This window comes from Protopterus annectens, chromosome 2.part2 (genome assembly GCF_019279795.1).
Source record: "Protopterus annectens isolate FY-2018-M chromosome 2.part2, PAN1.0, whole genome shotgun sequence".
Classification (NCBI taxonomy): Eukaryota; Metazoa; Chordata; order Ceratodontiformes; family Protopteridae; genus Protopterus; species Protopterus annectens.
This window is the reverse complement of record NC_056730.1, coordinates 743,423,665-743,450,581: the sequence shown is the minus strand read 5'-3', so window position 1 is coordinate 743,450,581 and position 26,917 is coordinate 743,423,665. Positions and strand designations below refer to the sequence as shown.

Here is a 26,917-nt window from a genome sequence, read left to right as displayed (position 1 = left end):
GGAGCATGGAGCTCGGATCAAATGTTAATTATGCGGCCGTGTCGGATCCATTGACCCACAGGATGAAGACCAAATGAAGTCAACTACTTCAGATCACTACTGAAAACCTTCTTGCTATACTGTAGAAAACTCAATAACAGGATGAACACTACAATGGCAAAACCATTACTGTACATGTGGTATACTAATTATTTAATGAAGCAAATTTTGTTAAATGTTTCTAAATCGCATATGCAGCACACTGTATTAATAACCCTGCAATATCCTTCAGGGTTTGTGCCTGCCATCACTCTCACAAACACACACAAACACACAAACACACAAACACGCACACGCACACACACACACACACACACACACACACACACACACACACACGTAGACTTTTACAATCAAGTCAGTAGCCTTCAGGGATGCAAAGACATGTCAGTGTCATGGATAGCAGTACACATTGCCACACTACTGTTCTGTTCATGTGTTTAGGGAGTAGTGGTATCATGTGTGATGGGTGCATCTACAACCCTCTCCATGCATGTTTGCTGTGGTCAATTAGGGTGCACTGGTATTGGGCTACATCAAACTAGCAATCCATTGATTGATGCACATCACGTGGTTACTGTGATGTACACTGATGTGAATCAGTTACAGCTGCCCTCCTAGTATCAACTAAACAAGCGGCTTTGGTTTCTCAAATGGATGAAATAGGAAGGGCCCTGGCATGGTGCAGCAGAGACAACAATTTTTCTCTAACTGCTGCAAATGCATCACTAGGAACACATGCTGAAGGGGACTGATAGTGAGAGCCCCCAATACAAGGTGGATGCCTAGCACTGTCTTACTAGAATGCTAAATGATGCCAAAGGCATCACCCATTCTGCTAAGCAGTGTTGGCATTGGTGCACTGATGTGAACAGGTACCATTCTGACCTTCTCCACAAATGGGATGAAGAGGTAAAGGAATGTGAGTCTGAGTTCTACAGTATATACAGCTACCTGAAAATTACTTTTACAGAAGTATAACATATTGCATCCCTGTACTCAGTTATTGATATTTCCCATGTTCATTAGCATGTTGTGTTTTTTTTTTTGTTTGTTTGTTTTTAACAGTTTTTTAGCACCTGATGAGATATGGGAGAATTTACTGATCAGCCAGAGGAGGCAATCATGCCTGTCCAGGTATCAAGATATGCATATAAGATTGCTACCATACCTGAATATCTCTGCCTCACCTGTTTAGCTGCCCTTGTTTGCAATGCTGCTAATTAATATCACCACTGTGTATTGCTTTGCTTTGTGTGTCATGCAACCTGTAATCCCATGTATAACTGTGCTACTGTCCTTCCTAATTTCTTACTGACAGTAATTCCCAACAGCGACTGGGTACTGCAGAATGGGCTGATATTGGGCATGATACATCAATTAATGGTATAGGTCTCTGGTATAGAACATATCCTGTTGGCACTGTTCAGCACCTCATACTGATCACCATGCAAATAATGCACACTACCCTTGTCTGCCTAACATTTCATACTGTTTGAATGCCTATTCTATTACCTGGCATATTATGGCATATGGAAGTTGGACTGTCATGTAGTGATGGATTTGGATTGAGAAATGTCAGGGGGCAGTATTACAACAAGTGTTGTGTGTCCCGTGTGTATTCATGTTGATATTCTGAGGGATATTACATGTGATCTGTTTCCATCCTGTGCTAAGAATCTCAGCATTTGCCACATGGTGTATGCTACCTGCTCATATCTTCCTCAGGGCTGTGCAATTCATTTTCTCAGCTGGATTACTTCTGACTAATTTGAGCACCGCTACATTGATATTGGTTGACATTTCTGCACTGTGCTACCGTCATACACATTGATAACAGTCTACCTCCCATCCTATAATTCATATAATTCTGTCCCTAGGCCTGTATTTCATGTATGCATTGCCATTGCTTATCTGATTGCACTTTTTCCCTTCCTGTACTGCAAACCAGTATAGCACAACCTAATGATCACTGCTTTTGTTTCATTTATCTCTTTATCACTGTCATCTTAATTTTATTATTTGGCCTTTTTTCTTTTGCTTCTATTTATGTTCATATTTTATGCTGAGCCAACCACAGAGATGCAGATGGTGCAGCAGCACCCACTATACCATGCACGTTCCTCTCCTCCATCACTTGCAGTGTACTCATCAGTTAACAGGACAACCTGTCTGTGAGGTGACAATGGTCATCCTGCAGTGGGCAACCTGCAGGGTTTGTTGGTACCAGCTGGTGCCATTTGTCTGGTGGGAGTTGTAGGCTCCTCATTGACATTAACACCAGGATGGGGAGGGTGTCCCACTGGGTCACACAATAGGAGGAGAAGGAATGGTGATGGCAGTGGTGGACAAGTGGCTGAACACCCAGACTGCCACCCTGCAGCACATTCTTGTGTGACTTGCAGAGTTTCACAGTTGCATGGCCCTCATCACCAGGCCACCAAAAGCTGAGCCAAGATATACGTAAGGCAGTCAAGGAAGTGACTGACTTCTGGTTGTGTGCAATACTGTGAGGGTTGGTAGTCAGTCTTCATCCCTCCCTTTCCCCCATCATGTTGCTCCCTTTCCTTGTGTCTCCTGGACTTTCCCAGTTTTTCCTCTCATTCTCCCCATCACTAACTGTCCTCCTTTGTCTATATGTGTCTTTCTTTGTAGCCTGCCCCTTTTAAGTCAGCAGCTCCTCTGTCTGTCTTCATCTGTCTTTTATATCAGTTTGTCTGCCATTGCTGTACCCACTATACCCTCCTTTCTATCAATACTTCCCCATGCTACCTTTCCCACTACTCTTCTTAAAAAGGTGCCTGTCCCACAAAAAATAACTTACTCCCCACACCACTAATCCTCTTCCTCTTGTACTTCTGTGTTTTTCTCTGCTTGCTCTTCTCCCTTTCTGACTGTCCTATCCAGCCATTTCCTTCCTATTTCTTAATATAAATATGGCAGGGAGTTTGCTTTGTAGCCCTTGTCTGGGTTCTCAGCTGTGCCCAGAGCAGTGCATCAAAACAAGTGTGAGAGCTTACGCTGTTGCATGTACATTACATGCACACTACTGGGCTTAGGTCATGTGACCTGCCACTGAGCTGTTTACTTCTCTGTGTAATTCATGCTATTTTTGTCAGTCACCTATGCAACCCTAACATAGCATAGTTACACAGTGTCACCCCTGCTACACAGAAACACACTACTGGGTCACACCACACAATACAGACTACACTATTTTTTGCTATGCGATTCCGGCTCCATTTTTTCTGAATTATGGCCTCTGCGTCTTTTAGTAAAATCAATTTTATGTACAATAAAATGCAAGAATTCCAAATTAATGTCTGTAGTCTTTATGATAATATCTGTGACTTTTATTACACAATTAGTGCCAAAGACTTATTGTGCCTCTGGTGCTGAATATCTGAAATACAGGTACATTCTCTGTCCCCTAGTTAGTTCCTAAGGTGATTTACCAGGACTTTCCCATGGAGTACCAGTCCCTCTGACCCAATCCTTCTTTGGAGTTAGTACTCTGGCCTACAAATCCTTTAAACTTTACATAACACCTCCAAATTCCTTTGGACCTTATCGCTGATGTCTGGGTCTCCTATAAATATCTTCAAGTTAACACCTGAATACCATGCATTGTAACATCAGATATTGCCATTAAAGGGGTAGCTACTATATCCAATATTACTATCAGAAATACCAGAAAATACTTTCAAATACAAAGACATACACAACATACACTTTCAAATACAGAATGGAAACCACCACAGTATGTTACTATCTACAGTGTGTATATATACATGTGTGTGTGTGTGTGTGTGTGTGTGTGTGTGTGTGTGTGTGTGTGTGTGTGTGAATGTAGTAGCATAACAGTGGACATACATATGCATGTATGTATTAAATGTACTTGCTAGCAGGCAGGTAAACGTTAACAAGAGACAGCTGCAAATAAGGCTGTTTAAAGCTCAGTACCGCACTAGTGAGCAGATTTGTAACCTCTGGGTCTAAAGATGATCCTTGTGGAGGGGACTAGAAGGAGTACAGTACACCAGAAGGAAGACAATCCAGAAGATGTTCCTATGAGAAAAAGAAGATGATACATTTCAAAGTAGGGGCCACTTGGATAGATACCTGCCTGTGAGGAACTGACAGAAAAGGGACTTCAGGTTACTTTTGCCTGTGAGGAAGCATAAACAGAAGCCTGTAAAAAATGATCTCTGTCTTTTGAGCTGTCTTATATGTATCAGTCTTTCATGTTAGCCAGCTATTTGGCCAGAACCTCGTGTGAAGGGGACACTGCATCTGAGTGTAAAAAAATACTGCATGTATGTTGACCTTTGAAAAGTCTGCAGATGCCAGCTACTGCAAAGACAAGTACTAAAGGTGGAGGTATCAATCTATATCAGTAGCAATGCCACCTCAAGGCTGGTTTAACAGGATGACAAGCTTGATCTTCTCCATGTCAAAATTACCACAGGCAAAATCCCATACCATGTCCTTGCTATCTACAGGTTCCCCTCTATGACCCAGGAAAGCTATAACTCACACAAACTTTATTGAGACACCCACCATTCAACCCAATACCATATTCATGGGCATCTTTAACCACCCCACTATAAACTGAGAAGCATATATAACCCCAAACCTTCAGGCCCAAAGATTCCTGGGTTTTGTAAACACTAACACCCTGGATAAAATAGTCTACACACCTACTAAGGGAGCAAACATACTGGACCAAGTCCTCACTAAAATGGTAGAACACTGTACCCCCTCCCCCAATGTAATGTAATCTCTGGTAAAGTTGACTATAAAGCTGTTTCCTTTGAAATAACAATAAAAACTTTGATCCCAGCTAACCCTGTAGCATTTAGAAACCATTCCAAGACAAACTTCCGATTAAGTGGCAAACTGACAAAATTTCAAGCCCCACCCCACTCCCATACCCTGAAAACACAGTTGCCTATGTGGAATTGTTCACAGGTACTCTACATAATGTTACTAAATGCATAGAGGCAGCTGTGCCTAGAAGAAAGAAACTCAAAGCAAAAAAAAAAAACAAGCCAATCTTGTGGAATCCAAACATCAATAGGCTGCAAAACATAAGGAAGAAAGTTATAGCACAAGTCAAGAAATACAATGCCCAGCAGGATTAAAGCTCTCCCATTAATCTAAACAAACAACTCAGAGGGCAGATGAGGTCCACCAAACCCAATTTTCAAACGCCTTTATTAAATTATCACTTATGACATATGCACACACACAAATATAAAAGAAAACAAACCATCCTAACGTTATTATGTTATTATAGTAATGTAATTATATACATTACACACCACAAATTTTATTTTTTTATAACTGTCATCAGTCCAGCACTAGAGAAACTGAATAATTATTGCATTCCCTTAAAGCTCTATCATCCTCCTGAACATTATTCTGCATGTTTTCCTACAATTTCCATGTATTTCTATGTAATTTTCTCGTTCCCTTTTCCAAACATCCCATTTCCAATTATTTTACCTCTGTTACAATAGTCAGTACTTCAAATACAATTTAATTTAGACCTTAGTTTCCATTTTCTAGTAATTGCTTTTTTTGGCAGCCACAAGAATTAAACTTAACAAGGCCTTACTAAGTCTAGGCAATTAAGATCCTGGGTTCTGGCTTAAATGAATCATTTTCTTAGTTACATCCGTCATTCAATATTTCTGACAGAGTACTCCAGGGAATTTTTTAAAGTGTGCCACTCACTACACTCCTAAAACATATATTCCCAGTTACCTCTTTCTTCATCACACCTCCAGCATTTGTCATATTCCTGAGGAAAACCTCTTTGAAGTCTGCTTTGGGTATGAAATACTTAAGTGAACACTGCCAAGCAAAAATCCTAAACCTGTTGGACATAAATGTGAGCCATATATATGTCCTCCCATTGTTCCCTTGTAAATTGCTTACCTAGTCTCTCTCTTCACAATCTTTTCTAACGTCAGACTAATTTTTTTTTACTTATTATGCAATATTTTATACATCATACTAATTACCTTTTTTTAACAGGAGCTTCTGTTCTAGATTCAACTAGAAACACTACCAGAGCAAGTCCTTAGGATTCTCCTATCAATTTTTCTTTGCCTACGGTCTGATATAAATCCCTGGTAGGGAAGTCTCTAGCCTGCTGTCCAAATGTCTTAATAGTTCCCAGTACCTTAGTTCCTTTGCCAGTTTTCTCCAGTAAATTCCAGACCCTTCTTTCCCATTCTCTGTACCCCTACTTGCAATCCTCCCAATTGGCAAAATCTCCTTTCTCCATTCTTCTGATGGCTTAGTTCTTAAAATACTTTCCACTACTTTATGGATATATCTTCTGTATGGTTATTACTCTCCATAAAAATCTGCATCCAAAATCCCACTATCTCCTTATTTCTTGAATCATCATCCTTTTCTGCTTTGAATTAGAAATTTCAGCTTTTGTTATGTGTAAGAGTCTTAATTGTAAGGTTCTAAAATATCCCTTCAAATCAGGTAATCCTAAGCCACCTTGTTCTACTAGAGGACCAACTTATTTCTCTTAACTCTTGCCCTCTTCCACTCCAAGATGGCTGCACATTGAGTAACAGCTGAACTCTAGCTCTCCCTGTGTGAAAACAGAAAAGTACAGTGTACACTTACCAAAAATGTAGATTTTCGAGTGTATTCACTGTTGCAGTCATCACCTGTGGGTTATCCCTGCTGTGGTAGCCCTCGGCCAGCCCAAATACCAGAGTGAATGTTTTTCTGCGTCGGCTCCTGTTGCTTGTGGACTGACGTCAGGCCATCAGTGCAAGGCAGCCAACGCCATTACATCAGTTTTTCTTGCCCTAACCAGTCAGGAAATATGGTAAGGGTGACCTGGTGGCCAAAAGCCACCATAAGAAGCTTATGTCTCCCTAAGAAAGAGGATATAAGGGGGAAGGAGGGAGGGAAACCAGGACTGCAACAGTGAATACACTCGAACATCCACATTTATGGTAAGTGTACACAACTGTACTATGTTCTTCGTGTTTCACTGTTGCAGTCATCACCTGTGGGAGGATTCCCAAAGCTGAGGATAAGGGTGGTAGGATTAGTAATAGACCTAGGCCTGGGTCAGCATGCCCTGCAGAACTGCATTGGCAAACCCTGCCATAGCTTTACAGAAAAGAAGAAGATGGTAATGCTTAGTAAAGGTGTGGACAGAAGTCCAGGTGGCAGCTTCCAAGATGTCCCTGGTGGGGACTCCTCTCAGAAATGCAGTGGAAGTGGAGGCTGCCCTAGTGGAATGGGTGCAAATAGACTTAGGGTGAGGTTTCCCATGAAATCTGTAGCAGAAATGGATGCAATGTGATAATCCATTTAGAGATGGTTTGCTTGGAAATGGGTTTCTCCTCTGCCCCTGGGGCAAATCTGACCAGCAGTTGGTCTGTTTTCCTGAAGGCTTTAGTACGGTCTAGGTAGTATCTGAGCTATCTGTGCACATCTAGTGAGTGCAGAATTCTTTTCCCCTTGTTTTGAGGCTTAGGGAAGAAGGTAGGTAGATGTATGGCCTGGTTGAGAGTCACATCAGAAACCACCTTGGGCATAAAGGAGGGGTTAGTCCTCAGGAAGTCAGTCCTCAGGGAGTCCCCGTCTGCATTGAAAATGATGAAGGGCTCAATGGCCATCAATGCCTGAAGTTCTGAAACCCTTCTGACTGAGGTGATAGCTAGGAGGAAAGCAGTCTTCCAGGAGAGGTATTTTAGTTCTGTTGAAGTAGCAGGTTTGAAGGGTGGTAAGGTTAGTTTTTTCAAAACATAATTTAGGTCCCAGGCTGGTGTGGGTGGCCTTCTGGGAGGTCTGATATTCGAAGCCCCTCTGAGGAACTGTTTAATCAAAGGATGTGAGAACAGGGGCGGATCTGTATTGAAATGAGCCAAAATGGCTAAGGCATGGATTTTAATAGAAGAGAAGGAGAGGCCAGAATTTAATAACTCTTCTAGACAGACCAAGATAAGGGGGATGGAAGGATGTGAGGAACTGTCCCCTCTGGTCTGGTTCCAGGAGCAGAATCTTTTCCATTTTCCTACATAAGATTTTCTGGTGCTGGGCCTCCTGGCCTCTGTGATCATGTCTAGGACCTGTTTGCTTAACAGAGGCCCCTTGTTTGCTTTTAGGGTGTAAGCCATGCTGTCATTTTGATAGTCTGTAAGTCTGGGTGCAGCACCCCCCCCCCCAGCTGAGTCACGAGGTCTGAGATGAGGGGAAGCTGCCTGGAAGGCTGAGATGTCAGGCTGTGCAGTAAGGGGTACCAATGCTGCCTGGGCGAATCTGGACAAATGAGGATGGCCTTTGGCCTCTCCTCCCTTATCTTGATCAGTACCTTGGGGATAAGAGGCAGAGGAGGGAATGTGTACACAAAGAGGGTGTTCCAGGGGAAGGTCAAGGCATTCACCTTCCACGCTAGGCAGTGATACTCCCTGGTACAGAATTTTTCAACTGGTGGTTGAGGTGCGAAGCAAAGAGATCCACCTCCGGAGTTCCCCACTCCTACGAGACTTGTAAAAAGATTTTTCTGTGGAGCTTCCATTCATGGGGGTCCAGCACGTTTCTTCTTAAGTGGTCTGCCAGGGAGTTGTTGATCCCTGGTAGGTATTGGGTTATTAGGTGCAATCCCATGGAGGAGGCTGTCTGCCAAAGGTTCATGGCTAGCCTGCACAGAGGGTAAGACTGGGTCCTTCCCTGTTTGTTGGTGTACCACATTGCAGTGATGTTGTCTGTTTTGATAAGGAGGGCCCCTGGCCTGAGATGTGATTGGAAGGATATCAGGGCCTTTTGTACTGCCATCATTTCCTTCTGGTTGATGTGTAAAGGAAGGTGCTGGGCATCCTAAAGGCCTTGGGTGCACCTTCCTGCCAGGTGAGCGCCCCAAGCCATGTCTGAGTCATCGGTGGTGATGGTCTGGCTGGTAGGGCAGAGGATGAAGGGGAGACCCTTGCCCTTGCCCACCAGGGTAACTCAGCCCTTATACAGGGGATCAAAGGGAGAGGGGTCTCTAGAGGCTGAGAGTGCTGACACCAAAGAATCTTTAGATACCAGTGAAGTTTCCTCATGTGGAGCCTGGCCAGAGGAATTAGAAGGATGCAAGATGCCATGTACCCCAAAGCTTGCAGAAACTTCCTCGCTGTGAGATGACTTCTGGAAGCCAGCTGAGTAAAGTAGAGTGGGAGGAAGCTCTGCTTTTCTGGTGATAGGAAGGCCATTTGAGATGCTGTGTCCAGCAGTGCTCCCAGGAAGATGATCCTCCTGGAGGGAGTCTGCTTTGATTTCTATTTGTTGATGGTGAACTCTAAGGAGGTTAGGATGGTTTTGACAAAGAGGAGGTCATGGATCCACTTTTCTTTGCACTCTGCCTGAATGAGGCAGTCATCCAGATAAGGGTAAATCTGAATACTTCTCTGTCTGCAAAATGCTACGGCCAGGGCTAAGCATTTGGTGAATACCCTGGGTGCAGTAGATAAGCCAAAGGGTAGTGCAGAGAACTGTAAGTGTTGTAAGCCTGCCTTGAAGTGCAGGATTTTCCTGCATGATTCCCTTATGGGGATGTGGCAGTAGGCATCCTTTAGGTATAGGGTCACTAACCAGGCATTTTTTTTGTCAGCATAGGCAGCAGCTGCTGCAAAGTTAGCATTTTGAATTTGGGGACCACCAGTGAGGTGTTCAGAATGGATAGATCCAAGATGGGGAGCCAAATGCCCTCTTTTCTGGGAATAAGGAATAGCCTGGAATAAAAGCCTTTGCCTGTTTGGTCTGCGGAAACAGGTTCTACTGCCCCCCTGGGATATGAGAATTTGGACTTAATGCCTCTGCCCATTGATTTGGAGGTAAGTATGGGTACCCTCTTGGAACTGGGAGTTCATTGAAAGAGAATTTGTATCCCTGAAAAATTATCTTTAAGACCCACTGGTCTTTGGTTACAAAAAGCCAATTCTCTTTGCAGAGGGAGAGCCTTCCTCTTAGCTTTTGGTGAATGAAAGGTGGGCAGAGGGGGTAGAGAGAGTCATTGAAAAGTTTTGTCATAGAAGGGTTGCTTAGAACTCCCTGCCTTAGTGGAGGAGGTCCACTGTTTGCTTCTGTGCTGTCCCTGGGATAAAGTCCTGGGTGGTCTGTTTGTGCAGGACTTAGCTTGCCCCTGTCTACTAGGTGCAGGAAAGGACTGGTGCTTAGAGAGAAAATTCTTGCTGAACCTGGGAGGTTGGACCTGAAAGACATCTTTGACTGTTTGCATAGATTTTGCTTTGTCTTCCATCTATTTAAGCACTTCTTCTGCTTTAATTCCAAGCAAGCGTTCCTTATCCAACAATGCATCAATTAATTTAGACTTGACATGATTAGGGAGAGGTTGTTCCTTCAACCAAGCATGTCTCCTAATAACAGATACTGAGACTGTTGCCCTGTTTGAGGCTTCTAATGTGTCATATCCACAGTGCAAAGAGTGTTTGGCCACTTGACAAGTAGAGTGCAGTAAATCTGCTAACTCTTTAGAACTGGCACAGTCAGGAAAGGAAGAAATCTTCTGTTTTAATAGTTCCCAAGTGTGTTGTTGATATTTTAACATATGGAACTGACAGTTGAGTGCTCTGATAGCTAAGGTTGCAGAGGTGTATACTTTTTTACCCCATCTGTCCAGAGCTCTGGATTCCTTGTCAGAAGGGATAGGATTCTTTGCAGAACTAACGTTAGCTCCTTTGGGTCCCTGTGTAATGACCTTCGGGTCTGCAGCAGGATTTCTGAACAGGTACTTGTGAGAATCCGGCACTCTGTAATACCTGTCAGGTTTAGTGGGAGCAGGAGGGAGGGCGTCAGGGGCTAAGCTGGATTCATGGAAAACATCATCCACCACTTCTAAAAGACTCCCTATTATGCTGTCACAGACGCAGGTTGTCAAATGCGTCTTTGTCAAACTGAAAAGTACGAAAAGACAAAATAGCGAAGCTGCTTTTCAGGAAATTCTTTCCCTGGGAAAGAATTTGCCTGGCCGCTTTTGCTACTTTGCCATTTTTGGCACTGTAGTGTGATATCGGAGTTGGTATATTTAAGTAGGGGGGTGTGGGGGCACAGCCCCCCACATTATGTAATCTTTTACAGTTTGTATTTTTTTGTTTCGGAACAGTGATTTATTTTCCCTTGGAAAAAAATCGCTATTCTGAGGTTTCGACGTTGCAAGCTTTTGCTTACATGGGGTTGATTATGTGTCGTTCGCTCTTCTGAGCATCTGATACCATAATATAAACCCTTCTAAAAGTGGGGAGATGGCCAGGGGTCTGTGCTGGGGCAGGTCTAGAAACTCTCTTAGTCTTTTCTTAGACTGAGGGAAGTCCTGAGATTCCCAGTGGAAGTGTGCCCTGAGGGTGTGAAGGGTTTCCCCAAAGGAAAGGTCTTCTGGTGGAGAGGCAGAAGGAATGGATTCCTCTGCATCTGAGTCTTCATAAGCAGTAAGAGGCTGCTGTTCCTCTTCAAAAACTGAATAATCAGATTCCTTAGAATCCTGTTCTGACAGTATTTCAGGAGAAGGGTATCTTTTCCTTTTAGAAGATGTGGCCTGACTACCCCTGATAAGGGAGATAAGACTGTCTGCCATCTTAAGCATTTGTGCTTGGGGAGGGAGAGCAGGAGCAAGATGGAGACTAGAGGTACATTTCCTAAGAGTGGTCTGGCTTCTAGGTCTAAGAGAATCCATCAGTCTGAAAGAAGAGGTAGTCAGATGAGAGGATGTCAGTTTCTGTCTAGAATAGGTAGTGCGAGAGGCTTCCTCGGAAGGCGGTGCCTGCATCACGGCTCTGGACCTAACTGAGGCAGAGACGACCAAAGGCTTGGAAGTTGAAGAAGATTTCTGTGGCATACCAGACTCCAAAAGGGTCTTGGTAGAGGCCTGCACAGATATCATATCGGGCATCAGGGGCTGTGAAAGGGCAGCACTGAATTCTGGAGAACTGACGACATGCTTACTGATAGCGTCATCAGAAGGCTTAGCCTTGTGTGGTCTGTCTCTATCGTTATCTCTACATTTTTTCAGAAAGTCTACAGATTGCTGGCTGACAGATGCCATTTTGGAATGCGAAGACAGAATATGAAAATACCTATCTACAATGAGAGCTCTACGATTAATGGTTCTCGCATTCAAAAGGGCACAGAACCAGCAAAGGGGGGACGTCGTGGTCTGGGCCTAAACAAGTGATGCAGTATGAATGGAAGTCTCTGTGTGGGATCTGCTTTCCACAGGCGAGACAGTTGTTAACTTTTTCTGACATCGGTTAGTGCAAGAAAAAAAGAATCCCCAATGGTGTACTCAGCTTTAGACGTTTTCAGCTGAAAATTTGAACTCTGGTAGTGACCGACCGGCACATTTGTGAATTGCTTCTGCTATGGGCTCCACAGCAAGAATGACTGATATAATGGTGTCAGCTGCCTTGCTTTATAGCACTGACAACCTGACATCAATCCACAAGCAACATCAGCCAATGCAGAAAAACATTGACTCTGGTATTTGGGCCGGCCGAGGGCTACCACAGGTGACGACTGCAACAGTGAAACACGATCTCAAGAGAGGCCAGTACACTTTTGTGTTATTGGTAAATTTCAGTGACTGGTTAGTAAGTGTACTGACTGGATGTCAGGGAAAAAAGAAATACAGGGCACCTGTAAAAAATCATCTATAAAAAGTGAGGAAGAAACACTGACTCAGGAAAGTTCTGCAGCTGTTCAGCAAAAAGGAAATGCAATCTCCAGACATGACTTCCAGTAACCTACGGGAAGATATAAGACAACTGCACACAGATCTGGTAAAAATAAACAAAACACTGGTGGAATATATCAACACAAACAACAAAAGGCTGGAAAAAATGGAAAAAGCTTTAAAAAGACATTCAGATGACGTGATAAAGCTGCACAAATCAGAGGCTGAAATGAAGAAAAGGCTGGCTGAATATGAGACTGCTCAGGAAGAGGTGTTTCAAAAAATAATAGAATTATAGGATAGAACACTTAGGGGAAAACGTGATTTTCAGCTAAACCAGAGAAGCTAGAAGGAACAGACTGCATTGATTTTATGACAGCACAAATAAGCAACTGGACTGGTATTCCACAGAAGGAGCTGTTAGTTGAAAGGGCACATTGTGTGTATGCTCCAAACCTGGCTATGAGAAAGCAGTCTAGATCTTTAATAGTAAAGATATGATCCTACCAGCAGAAGAAGTTGATTCTGATAAAACTGTGGCAAGACGACAAAATACTAAAAGTGGGAGACAGCAGAGTGTTTGTGGAGAATGATTATTCATTATACACCAGGCAAAATCGGAATAAATTCATTTCACTATTCAGGGAATGTCAAGACGCAGGTGTAAGGTTCAAACTGCTGTACCCATCTGTCTTCAAGGTATTCTTCCCTGGAGGGACAAAATCATTTTTTGATGAAGTACATGCTAAGGAGGAAATAAAAAAGTTTGTCCAATGAAAAGTGAGCTGTGAAACGAAAGGAAATTCTGCTTATTGTTCTTCTGGTAATAAAGACCACAGAGAGACTGTACCTGTGAAACCTTTTCCACTGTTTCAATGGAAAATGTTAAACAGAAGAAAGAGCAAGAGAAATGACTAAAAGAATCGAGAGTATGTTGGAAATGAAGCAGAGACAACATTTCCAAAACAGAGATGTAACAAAGCCAGTAACTTAATGTGGGATTACAGTGCAATAATTATATTTGTGAAATATGGCAGAACAAGAAAATCTGGAAATATTGGACTTTTTCAGAATTTGTTGGATTTGTGGGAACTCAAAGTATATGCCCTACTTCATGTCATTAATGCTCGGAAGAATGCTTTGGGGATGAGAAGAGAGGGGAGAAAGCTAATTATAAATAAAGTAAACATTTTTTTCTTAATAGTACTATTTTTGTGGTGTATGGTTTTCTTTGCATGCTATCAAGTAAAGTTTTCTCAGTTATTTTTAAGTGTAATGGGGATTGTAAATAGTTGCAACTGTTCTTTTTTCCTTTCCTTCTCCCTTCGCTCTTTCTTCTTGTTCACTTTCAAGAAATGTCGGTACTACAATGTAAAAAAAAGCCTGGTTAAAACAGCATGACAAAAGAAAAGTTAATGTGCTTTTCTCATTCTTGCATGGGGGAATGACTGGATTAAGGACCTTAGATTGATTTAGTAACAAGTTTTAAGAGAAAACAAGTAAATGAAAAAGAATATTATGAGACTTTTTTCTAGCAAATGAATGTATGCTTAGTAGCAATTCTGTACCTGGCCCTCACATCTCCATGGAAACAATCTGATAAAGAGAAATTGACTGTCTGGTTTTCATGTCCCCATTGAGATAATCTGAAAATGAAAAATTGGCTGTCTGGTACTCATGTCTCCATATAGACAATCGGATAAAGCAAAACTGGTTATAGTCTGGTAGAGGGTTATTGGCAGGGGGAACAGGAAAAGAGAAACTGCTAGGAGATAGTGTTCTCTGAAAGAATTCAGGGTTTTTCCCAGCTGGAAGAGCTATAAAAGTAATAAGGCAAAAGCTGTTAGCACTTAGTAGAAGCACAGGCTGCACCATGCACCTTAGCATGGCTAACCTTTTTTTAGGTTAACTCAAGTCTATAAGTGTGACTGTCAGTTTGGGACATTTGGTTCTATTAGAAGGGCAAAACTTCAATATTCAAAGCTCTACATAGTTTTGTGTGCTAGTATTAAATTTACAGGTTTTAGTGGGGTCTTGGGGGTTTGTTTTTTTTTTTTTGTTTGATGGCTTTCCATAAAACAAAAAGTTTTGTAAGATGTGACATACACTCAAATGGATATGACAAGAAACACCTATATCAAAGTTCATCCTGCCAAATAGTGTATGCATGTAACCCAAACCCTGGAACCAGGCACTTAACAAAAAATGTGTTATAAATAAATGGTGGGAATAACTTTTTAATACAATGATGCTTGCTGTAATGCTTTCAAATGTCAGTGGTCTCAGAGATGAATACAAAAAAAGAAAGAATAGTGAACTATATTAAAAATGTAGAGTGCAGCTAGTTATGTCACAGAAGACACACTTGGAAAGAACTGAACATGTGAATTTGATAAAGAAAGGTTTTCAGGATGGTTATTCAGCAGAACATCTGGGACAACAGAAAAGAGGAGTACTTATATTAATTGCAAGATAAGCGCCAATAGTGACAGAAGAGGACAAAAAGATAATAATGGCATATCTGTAGTGCTAAGGGGCTACTGGAAAGGGAGGTGGATTACTCTGGCATGTATTTATATTCCACCTAAAACTGATATGATGAAGCCTAAGACAATTCCGGGAGAAATAATCAGTTTTCAGCAAGGAATACTACTTGTAGTTAGGGACTGGAATTTGATTAGCAACAGTGAAGATGTATCTTGGGGACCCAGAAGGGAAAGTATAACAAGGGAGAGGAGATTTTTTGAAGAAATTTATGAAGACATTTGGCACAGAAGATGTGAATTCAGGAATAGGAGTTTGGAGTAAATTTACATATTATTCCCCAAGCTATAAAAACTGGGATAGGCTAGATAGAATTTACATTTCACAGAAACGGGCATTTAGTTGAAGGTCTTAATATGCACCCAATAACTATTTCACATCATGGGCCAATGATAACTAAAATAAAAATACAGGGTAATGAAATAAAAATGAGACACTCGTAGTTTCCAACCTATTGGTTAAAAAAGAGAGAAATTTAAGGAATGGGTAGTGCAGATTATTCCGGAGCTATTCAAGAGAAGAGAAATTACTTCTGAAAATATAACTAGGGATTAGGATAAAATTAAGGTAGAGTTTAAAAATAGGGTGGAAATAAAAGAAAGGGAATTATGGTTAAGAAGTAACAAGAATTATTTAGAGGGACTGACAAAAGTTAAAATATTGCAGAATAGGGTGGATTGAAGGGTCACCAACTGTGAGGCTACTGAAGCTTGAGTCTTTGTAGTAGTGGTCCCTGAATGAGTATTTGACAGTTCCTTTATCAAATCTCTTTGCAAACCTAGTGAAATGTACCAAATATTTCAGCAACCTAAGAGCAAACGTCACTGAAGCATAGACACACTTCCCAAACCTGTCCAAAGCCCTGGACTCTATATTAGGGGGATGGACAGTGGAACTTTGTTCCACAAGTTCCTTCTTCCTGGACACTGCCACAGCCATGGCATCTACTGGTACACCCTTGCTCCAGTATTCCCTTTCTGTCGGAGGTGCCAGAATTCAGCCTGATCTGTTTGGGGTAGGTTCAACCACAGCAGGTTCCTTCCATGCCTGCTGTAATATGAAATCAATGAACTTATCAGCAGGTGGCATTACCCAGGAGGTAGATGGGCCAGAATCCAAATGCCTCCAGAAACACTGATTCCTCCAGAGAAGAAATAGCCCATTGCCTGAGAATCTCCAGAATGTCTCCAAATGAGATGTATTCGGGTGGGATTCTAGGGGATATTTCCCCTTCATTGCAATCAGTGTCTTCTGTAATAGATTCCTGTGGGGAACCCAAGTGCCTCCTTTTGCACTTTCTCTTCTGGGGTACTTCCTGGGTGGGATGTTACAGGGAAGTGTCAGTGCCAAGAGATGGTGATACCATGCTGGTGAGTCTGGAGGGGTTGGACTGGCTGCCCCTGGGGAGTCAAATGTCAAGGATTACATTGCAGGGACACGAGATGTTGAAGGAAGATCTGAGAGAGGAGAGACCATCCCTCCAGCTGAAGCAGAGAACATTCTCTCCACTACCTCAAAGGCAGACCATCCCAGGGAGAAGGAAGCAGATGGAGCTGAGAAGCCATGCTTCTGCCCAATTAGCTCCATCTGTTGCAAGACAATCTACCTGAAGCAGAGGTTGGAGCCTAGCTGTCCAGGGCCAAGGCTCCAAGAGGCAGAGACTGCTCTGAAAATGTCAGAGTTGGCTCCAACACCTTTATCTGACCGGGATGCCTCGGCTCTAAGAGCCACTCTGTTCAGAACTCTTCAGAGCCTGAGCACTCAGAGAAACCCTTGGATCCAGAGGCACCACTATCCTCAAATCTAATCCAGGTGGTCTCGGCAAACTTGGATCCAAGGACTCCGAAATTAAATGTCAAATTGGAGAAGGAGCTGATCCTGGAGGGGTAGAGCTGGTCAAGACTTCCTGACCTGAAGGGTTAGGAGCCAGAAGAACCCTCATCTGTATCTGAGCCAAGAGAAACTTCTTCTTCATTCTATCCACATTGGCTTTGGTGAGACTCCTGGAAGAATGAAATGAAGCAACAGATGGTGATTTGGAACGCTGTCTCTCAAGGAAGGGAGATGGGACCCTAAATGGCAATGGGTCTATACAGGGAGAGTATCAGATCCGAGGAAGTGCCTTACGACCTGAAGTACGGTGATCTGAAGACATTTTAGGTGATCTTGTGGGAGTCTTGGAGCTGGATGGATTTGGATCCAACCTGGTCTATTTGTGTGCAGGTTGTGTTGAAGAACCTGACTTTTTCAGGGACTTTTCTGGAGCATTCTTAGAAGCTATCTTGGGGGGGGGGGGTGAGCACCAGATATGGCTTCCAAAAAGGTAGTAGGCAGAAGTCCTTTTAGAATTGATTTATTTTTATAGTCCTCTATTGCTAGTAGATTAAAACTCTTGCAAACAATATATTCCACATTAAGATGTTCTGGGCCTAAACAACAGACTCAGAGATCATGAGCACCAGAACAAGGTAGCTTATGGTCAAATTTCCTACACTTTTTAAATCATTTTTCAGACATGATGAAAGAAGCAAGAATTATTTATACAGGGTGAGGAGGAATGAAAAAGGGAAAAAAGGGGTACCAACGATAGTACAAAGGAATACACCAACAGTGTAAGAGGAAGGGTTACAAGTTATATATACATATAGTAAAGTTTTAAATCTTTAAGAAAAATACCAGCAATGGTATTTAAAAATACACTAAGTGTACAACGGAAGAAAAAAGTTATTAAAACCTTATCTCTAAATTCACTTAACAGCAAAGCTGACCACATCTATACATGAAAAGCAGCAAATGAGATCTGAGGTATGATAGGGATTGGGCATTATGGGTAGGGAGGAGCTTAAGAGTTTCAGTTGGCTACGAGCTATAGTAATGACCGAGTCGGATGCAAGGTTCGAATCCGAACCCAATAGTTGAGGAATAAATGAAGACTGACAACATCAGATCAAAGATCACAGCTGTAAATTATGTATCTTTCTTGATTTCCACATTTCTCTGCTTTATACACATTTTCATAAAATTTCTGAAATGTCTAATACCTTTACAGGATCTGTGGTTATTTTTCTTGTTATTAGCTACCTAAGTTTGGCTACAAACCTTTCTACTTTCTGTTGCATAAGCAATTGTGCTCAAAGTTGTTGTGCTATTGAGTTGTTATAAAAAAAAATAACTGCTTAACAGAAATCTTTCTAAATTCAAGCATATTATCCAGATACTCCCTTATTTTCTCTTTAGCACTCTGCAGTTGTGCCTTTCCTTGTTCTGTGAGACTTTCCTTGTTCTGCAAGAGTTTAAACTTGGTTAGACCCTCTAAATAATTCCCATTAATTTTTAACCATATCTCTATGCTATTTTAATTCTATTTTCATTTTATTTCATTTCTATCTTCCCTAATAACTCTCAAATAATTTCAATTACCTAATCATTAAATTCTTCTCTTTTAACAGGTAGGTAGGAAAGCACCAATGTCTCATTTTTTACTTCATTACCCTGCATTTTTTATCTTAGTTTTTATTGGCACATGATCTGACAGTTATTGGATGAATGCTGAAGCTTTCAATTAAATGCACTTGTTCATGTAAAATATCATTTCTATCTAGTCCAGTTTACTGTACATTGAGGAATAATATGTAAATTCTCTCAAGAGTTCCTGTTAGTGAATTTGTGTCTTCTATACCAAATATTTTCATAAATTAGTTTAGAAATCCACCATCTTTTGTTACATTTTGTCTTCTATGTCCCCCAATGCATCAAATCAAGTTCTAGTCCCCACCTGTAAGTAACTGTCCCAGCATAAAGCTGATTTTTCCACCTCTTAAGCTGCATAATAGCAGTTTTTGGTGGAACATAAATACATGCCAGCATAATCCTCCTTCCTTGCCAATAGCCCATTACTACCACAACTCTATCATTATTTTTTCAACTTCTATCACTACTGGAAGTCCTCTAGCAATTAGTGTAATTACTCCCCTTTTTCTTTGTCCCTGACATTCTGCTGAATATCCATCCTGAAATTCACACACTCATTTCTTTCCAAATGAGATTCCTGCAGCATTGCTATTTGCATTCTGCATGTCTTAATATAATTCAATACTCCTTCCTTTTTGTCTGCACCTGTAAGGCCATTTACATTCCAATATAATATGGATAGTATAACCATTATAAGATGTTTAGGAAGTTATTGTTTCTACCTATTACACAGGACAGTTTTCTGAATGTGCATTTCCAACTTTTGTGTTACATGCACACACTAATGTTTAACATGCTGATCTTTTATACAGTTATTTCTTGCCATTTCCATTTGAACCTATGTCACATTTTTAAGACTTTTTGTTTTAATGAAAACCCTTGAGCAAAAACCTAAATACTTTTCAGATCACCCAGACAACCTATTAACCTAGAACACACACAAAACTATTTTCAACTTAAAAAAAATGAAGTTTAACCCTTCAGATAGGAACAAATGTCTACAGGCATTAGCTAACCAAAAATTAAGGTTACACATGCTAAAGTACATGTAACAGTATGTGCATCTACTTACACTGATTGGAGTTTGTTCTTTTTTATCTTTATGCACCTACCAGATGTGAAAAGTGGCATGTATGCTTTCAGAAAACATTAACTTCTAGCCCTAAGAAAAAGTGCACTGACTACCTTTAAATAAAACTAAACACTTTTCTATTAACTGCATTAAATTATTAAGACTGCTATGGAAGCTACTATCTCTTATTCATGTCCAATAATTTTAAACATTATTTTTCACCGAACTACTTGCCCTTGAACAATTAATTTTGGATCTCCCTTAGCAAAGAGCATTCAGAACTCTCAAGACTAACTGCATGCACCAGCAGGCACCTCATCTCCATGGAAACACTCAGCAATGAGAATAAAACAGCTCCGGTTAAATACTGAGGCAAGAAAAAACTAAAATATTCCCCAACGGGGTACTTAGCCAACTTTGATTCGGTCTGAAACTCTGACTTCAGAAACTTTCAGAACGCCAACCTGCACTCGCAAAATTGCTTCTGCATCGGACCATGCGGCAAAAAAAGACTGAGGATATGACGTCGGTCATGCGCATTAGTACCCTGACGTACTGACGTCAGTCTAATGCGCCGTGACCGACGTCAGCCATATACTTTGGTATTCGGGCCGACTGGACAGCGGACTACCCAATAGTTAGGACTGCAGCAATGTGGAATGAAGAACATCAGCTAACAACTCTGCAGATGCATGAAGGAACCTTCATCAATTTCACTCAGAAAAGAACAGAATGCATGTCTGCTTTCAGCTGCAGACTTCTTGACGCCCACTGAATATTTGTAAATGGAATAATACAATCTAATATCACTGTATATGCAAGAAACTTAGCACTTCTCATGGCTTTCATAATTTTGTCTCATTTTTCAGGCCTACTTACTCACCTTTGCAAAAATAAGAGAAAACATCTCAACTCCATATATAATCAGTTTACTTTTATACCCCACCGGAGCAGCCCAAGATCACATGATATTAACTTAAACTTGCATTTGTCCAGCCTTTCTTCTCTTGTTGCACTGTAAAGCATATATTTGTTACATCTTAAAAGTTCTTATTTACTTTAATGTCTTCATCAAATACAACAGTCACTTAAAGTCTCCCCCAGCTCCAAATTTAAAATAACCCTGACTATATACTACAGAAAACCGCTTTACTATATAACAAGCAGATTATATCTTGCAATGTTTTATATAAATACTACAAAGAACAAAAAATGTTTTCCTTACAGATATGTTTTCCTTTTATTGTCCTTCTAAACATTAATGACATAAAGTGGGGTATATGCTTTACAGTCTACCCACAAGTTTAACAATGTCAGCAAAAGACCAACCTTTCTCAGCCACTTTTTCTTGCAAAGCATTATTTCTTAAATGTGATTTATGTTTCATAATATCACATTTCTTCACTAATTTCACTGTTGCTGGTCTTCCTCTTGTTCATTTCCATCTCCCAACACCAGAATTTGATTCATGTCCAAGGCACTCTTGATTCTTCTAGCGCACTGGAAGAGGTTTCACTGACAAAGTCTCTCTATGAGCATTTATTGTAAGAAGAATAACAGACACAGTCCTCTTATGTTTGATTACTCAGTCTTTGTTGGATAAACTTTTGTATTTCCTCCTTAGCCTGTTCTGCATCACAAATGTCTCTGATCCTCCAGGAAAAAAATATTTCAAAGACTGCTGGTTACAGAAGCCTGAACTGCAGAAATGCCTCTCGGCATTCCCAGACTGATGTGATAAATCTGCTTCTCTTCTGCTGGATTTACAGTGAATAGTCATTTTCCACAAATAGTCTGCTGTCTCCAATTTTTAATACTTTTCCCTTCTGACACAGGTTTGTTGGGATCAATTCTTTCTGCTGGTATGGTTGCATCTTTTGTAATATAGGTCTTGGCTGTTTTCTCACCACCAGGATGGGAGCATACACTCAATGTGCCCTTTCAATTAACAAATCCTGCTGTAGAACTACAGTCCAATTGATTGGCTGTGCTTTCATACACTCAATACAGTGTTCTTCCTTCCAGTTTCTGTGGTGTAACAGGAAATCTCAGGATTTCTCCATGCACTCTGTGTTACAACTCTACCATTTTTTAAACAGCTCTTGAGAAGTCTCATTCTCAACCAGTTTTTTCTTCATTTCAACCACAGATTTTTGCAGTTTTATCAGTTCATCTGGATAGCTAGTTAAAGCTTCTTCTATTTTTTTCCAGCCTTCTGTAATCTAAGTTGATATACTCCTTCAATGTTTCATTTATTTTAATCACTTCTGAGTACATTTATTTTTTCCTGTAAATTACTGGAAGCCACCTCTTGTACCAAAGCTGAAGCTTGAACTACTTTTTGTTGAAAAGCTACACAATTCTTCCAAGTCATTGTTTTCTCTTCACCTTTTCAAGTCAATTTTCTTTCAGTTTTTCTATATTTCTTTTTGCTGGCATCCAAGCAGTGTATTTACTAGCCATGAAGTGAATTTTACTCAAACTGGCAGAATCACTAGTCTTATTTCTCAGTTTCTTTTTCACACCGGGAGAGCTGAAATTAAGCTGTTGATCAGTGTGCAGCCATCTTGGAAGTCTATTTTCTATTCTTAGGAAAGCCAGCTTTGAGATAAAAATGGCCTTCCAGGCCATGGACAACACCAAGGCTTTCTTTAGCTACAGTATGTCTGCAACTTCAAAGGCTGTACACAACAATGTGCAGAGCTAATTGTGAATGGAGCCACATATACAGAGCTGAAAGATATAACAAATCTATTGGCCAACAAATTCAGCTTCAGTTTTAACCTCCCCCTGTCACCCCACAGGAAATACCACTGAACATATCCCCCACCTATCACTAAGGAATAGGTCCTAAATGCACTATCCAAGGCCAAGAACACTGCATTAATGGGTCCAGATAATATCCCAGAATGCCTCCTAAATAGCATGAAACATGATCTATCAGGACCACTGGAGTCATTACTTAACCACAGTCTCCAGTCCCTTGCCACACAAATGGAGGACTGCAACAGTCATCCCTCTACATAAGGATCGGCCTGACCCAATAAACAACAGACATATTAGTCTGACTATTCTGAAATGCAAAGCCATGGAAATGATTAATAATGACACTGGAAACCTCCAGACACTGGATCCAACCTAGTTTAGTTTTGTGAAGGGAAGATCATGCCTACTCAGTCTGGAAGACATCTTTGAGAAGTTCACCAAGGCAATGAATGAGGGTAAAACAATGCACACTGCCTACCTTGACCTAGCTAAGGCATTTGAATCAATACTCCACTCGGGCATCGCAAATAAACTCACAAAATGAAATATAAACCTCTATGTTACATACTTGATTACCAGCTGGCTCTCAGAATGCAGAAAGTTAAGATAGGGGAGTGCATCTCTACAAAGAGGCCAGTCATTAGTGGAAACCCTCAGGGCTCCATGCTGGGTGTTCTTCTTTTTGGTATCTGCTTCTTGGAAGTCAAGGCCAATGTCAAGGGTGTCAAATTGATTAAGTTTGCAGATGACTCCAAACTGAGAGCAGTCACAGAAGTTCCGCAAACTATTAATATCCTGCAGGAAGGGCTAATACAGATAAATGGCTGGTGCCATAGATATAGTTTAAAGCTCAGTGCCAAAAATTGTTTAACAGTACCCTTTACGGAGTTTGCTACTTCAGGAAAGTACCTCATTAATAACACACCCCTAAGAGAAGACCCAGTAGTCAAGGATTTTGGGATGAATGTAGACAGTAACCTGGTTTTCGAGCATTATGTGTCTATGGTAGTAAGGAAATCACTCTACTTTGCTCAACCTATAAGCAAGAATATGGCATCTACATCAAAGGAAGTCATCATTCTACTGTAGTCACCCCTCATCAGACCCAACATTCAGTACAATGCCTCCTTTAGCATGTACCTGTCAAGGCACATATAACAACTGGAATGTCCACAGAGATTCCTTACAAAAAGGATACAGAAAGTTAACAATTTCTCCTATGCAGATTACTTTAAAGGCCTATACTCTGTCTCCTACAAACTGTTAAAGGATGATCTACATATGGCATTACAAGAGATTTCGGGATCCCTCTCTAATGGGTCTTTTGCATATCCGCAAAACAAATAGTATCATTGGTACCCAATCCAGGGACTTCCACCTTGCTTGCAACATAAATAGGACATGTTGGCAGGACAGGTACAAATCTGATAGAATAACCCCTCTCTGGAACAGGCATCCCATCCATGTAAAGCAGAGTTCTTCCCCAGACCAGTGGATGTGAAATCAGAAATTTACCTCAGTCTGTCACCTATGTCTCTAATGGATAGACGCAACCTGTAAATGTTTGACAACGCATGTCCTAGCTTACACATACCCCTAAAAATAACCTCTAGGGATACAATTTGGGATGCATGGCTAGGCTTAAAAAGGCACTTGTGGTCATTAACCATAGTATGTACATATGACCCTATGAACAACTTTCCAGAGACACAGTTTGAAACTGCAGCTTCCCATTTTGTTGAACTTTCTTTCACATACTATGAACTCCAGCCAGACCTTAAACCTGGTTCCAATGACTGATTTAATTTTTACATGTACAATCATCTGCTGCAATACACATACAGACAGAAAGGTAGATAGGCAGACAGACAGCTTAAGATATAGCTATAGAAATAGATGCAGACAGGATACAGAAAAATGATAGCTATGGATCGATCTAAGCAGTATGCTCTGAACTGGTATCTTGATGAGGTTATTGTGTTGTTAGATGATATTTGTATAACCTTGTAAATGATATATCCTTTATAAATGCATGGGATAAAAACATCTAATATATTTAGCTAAGAGGAGGATGAAAGAAAAAGACACTTGATAAACAGTTCAAAGACAACAAATAATATACAGTTATTATGTTAAAAGGTTTACAATTAGTGATGTGGGATTAATCCTGCTCTTAGTACTTTGTGAAGGCTGATTTAACTGAATATGAAAAATTAATAACACTAAAGTCAGTAGTTGTCATTTAGTAAATGACTAAAGCCCATAAATTCTTCTATGTACAACCCTTCCCAGCTTTTCTCCTTCAGTTCTATGCTTTCTGCTTACATAGAAAAAGAAAGTATTTAAAAAGTGAAAAAAGAAAAACATGTCATGTATTTACACTCACGTTATCCATTTAGAAACTTTCCTGGATACTACCAGCTGACATCCCCACTCTTCCCTAAAAGAAAACAGGAGGTCACAGTCAGACACTTAATCCTTCTTCCCCTGGATGGCTCTTCTGCACCGTGGGATGGTACCACAACCCAGGTCAGCAGCAGGGGCAGATTCACCAATGTGTTATTAAAAGACTTGATAGTGGTGTCCATGGAGCTGTGACATTGTAAGGACATCGCCTTACTACTGGAATTTATAAACTCAGACAACTGATTCACTGTTGATGGCAATATAAATGCTTTAAACAAGCATGCACAGCATACTATGAAGATGTCTCCCAGCCAAGTAGTAGTCTCAGTGTGCTAACCCTGCTGGCATTAGCAAATTGTTTACCCACAAAGTAGTGGCAGTTTACCTAAAAATATCTACTTTTCAGAGGAAATGACTATGCCTGATGAGTTTAACAAAACTTAATCTTGTATAACCCTACTGAACACAAACCTCACAGAAAGTGACATATGCTTACTCTCATGCAAAATACTAAACATAGTTTCAAACAGTATTCTGTCAAAAAAATCTCTCGAAAAACACACATTATAAATCTCAAAGGTAATATATTTGGGGACAAAATGAAATTTAAGGAAAAATACCTCTTCAGTTTGTATCTGATTTACTGACTAAATCATCCACGTAACCTGAATGAAGCATACCTCTCAATTGCCCAGATTTTTGCCTCTTATTTATAGTTTACTCCTCATACAATTTGTGGTTTTCTGGAAAATCACTGAGGAATGAAGTCACTGAATAATGACTCACATTTGAGTTTCAGACTTTAAATCCCTCAGAAAATGTATGCTAACACTAAATATGTTATTCTAGTAACTTTAAGTTTATAAGAGCAATATTTAAAATCACTCCCTATTTTTTTTTATCTTTGTCCTCCCATTATTTTAGGCTATGCCCAGATTTCCTGAATTAAGAGACTGAGAGGTATGGAATGAAGTCATAAGGTTCTTCTCTAAAATTATAAGGTTCTTGTCTAAATCACAGCTAAATCTAATGGTTAAATCACTTTTGTAACCTGTATCATATTCTAAAATATTTATCTAAAACACAACTGAGTCTGTCCAAGAATACATTTCTTAGTACTGACTGCCATTCTTTCTTATCCCATTGTGACTGACAACATAGTAATACCTAGTCTTATAATGGTGATATAATGAAAATGGAAATGTTGACATTTAGCTCAAAACATTCATTCTTACAAGCCAATGTAAGTTTTGCAATATAATCACAGCATCTAAAAGATAAAAAGTCCTTACTGCATTATACTGACAATATATTTAGAAACAATGCTGTTTAACGCAATGGTTAGTTTCTTAGCACTCCAGTTTTACATTTTAGGTGTTGCCTGGACCACTGTTGAAAAGGGTCTTTGAACTACTTTACTTTACGTGGTTAAAAATCAACTGTTCACCCAGCCTGGCAGATAAGCAGGCAGCCAGCCATGCTGGTGGTATACAGGGATAAAGCCTTGAATACAGCCCAGGCAACTAGGGTTCGATTTGTGGTTTGGGTGCTTAATAGTGCAGCAAAAGAAGACTGACATGACCACCCTGGGTAGAGGGGGGGTGTTGTCCAGTCTTAAGCCACTGTTGCCGGACATGATGCCTGTTGTATGATAAGGACAAAGTCACTGGATGGGACAGTACAGGAGCAGGCATGTGTATAGTCATTCACATGATAGCTGTGCACACAGTTGCACATAAAGATTGTTATTTGCACACTGGTGGTCTCTAAAGAGATGCAGGTGCCTACATCACCAACCAAGGGGAGGGATTAGGGCCATTCATACAAAATGCTTTGACAAATGGGATGTCAACAACAGCACAAACTTCCCGTAGGTTGCCTGGATGATGACTCTTGCCCTACAGGAT

General features: G+C 40.7%; 1 protein-coding gene across 1 annotated transcript in view; it reads right to left on the bottom strand.

Annotated features, from left to right (window-relative positions):
• KIAA0825 (KIAA0825 ortholog) overlaps positions 1 to 26,917 on the bottom strand; it is a 1,661,419-nt gene that overhangs the window by 739,754 nt on the left and 894,748 nt on the right. The gene's annotated exons all lie outside the window — the stretch shown is intronic.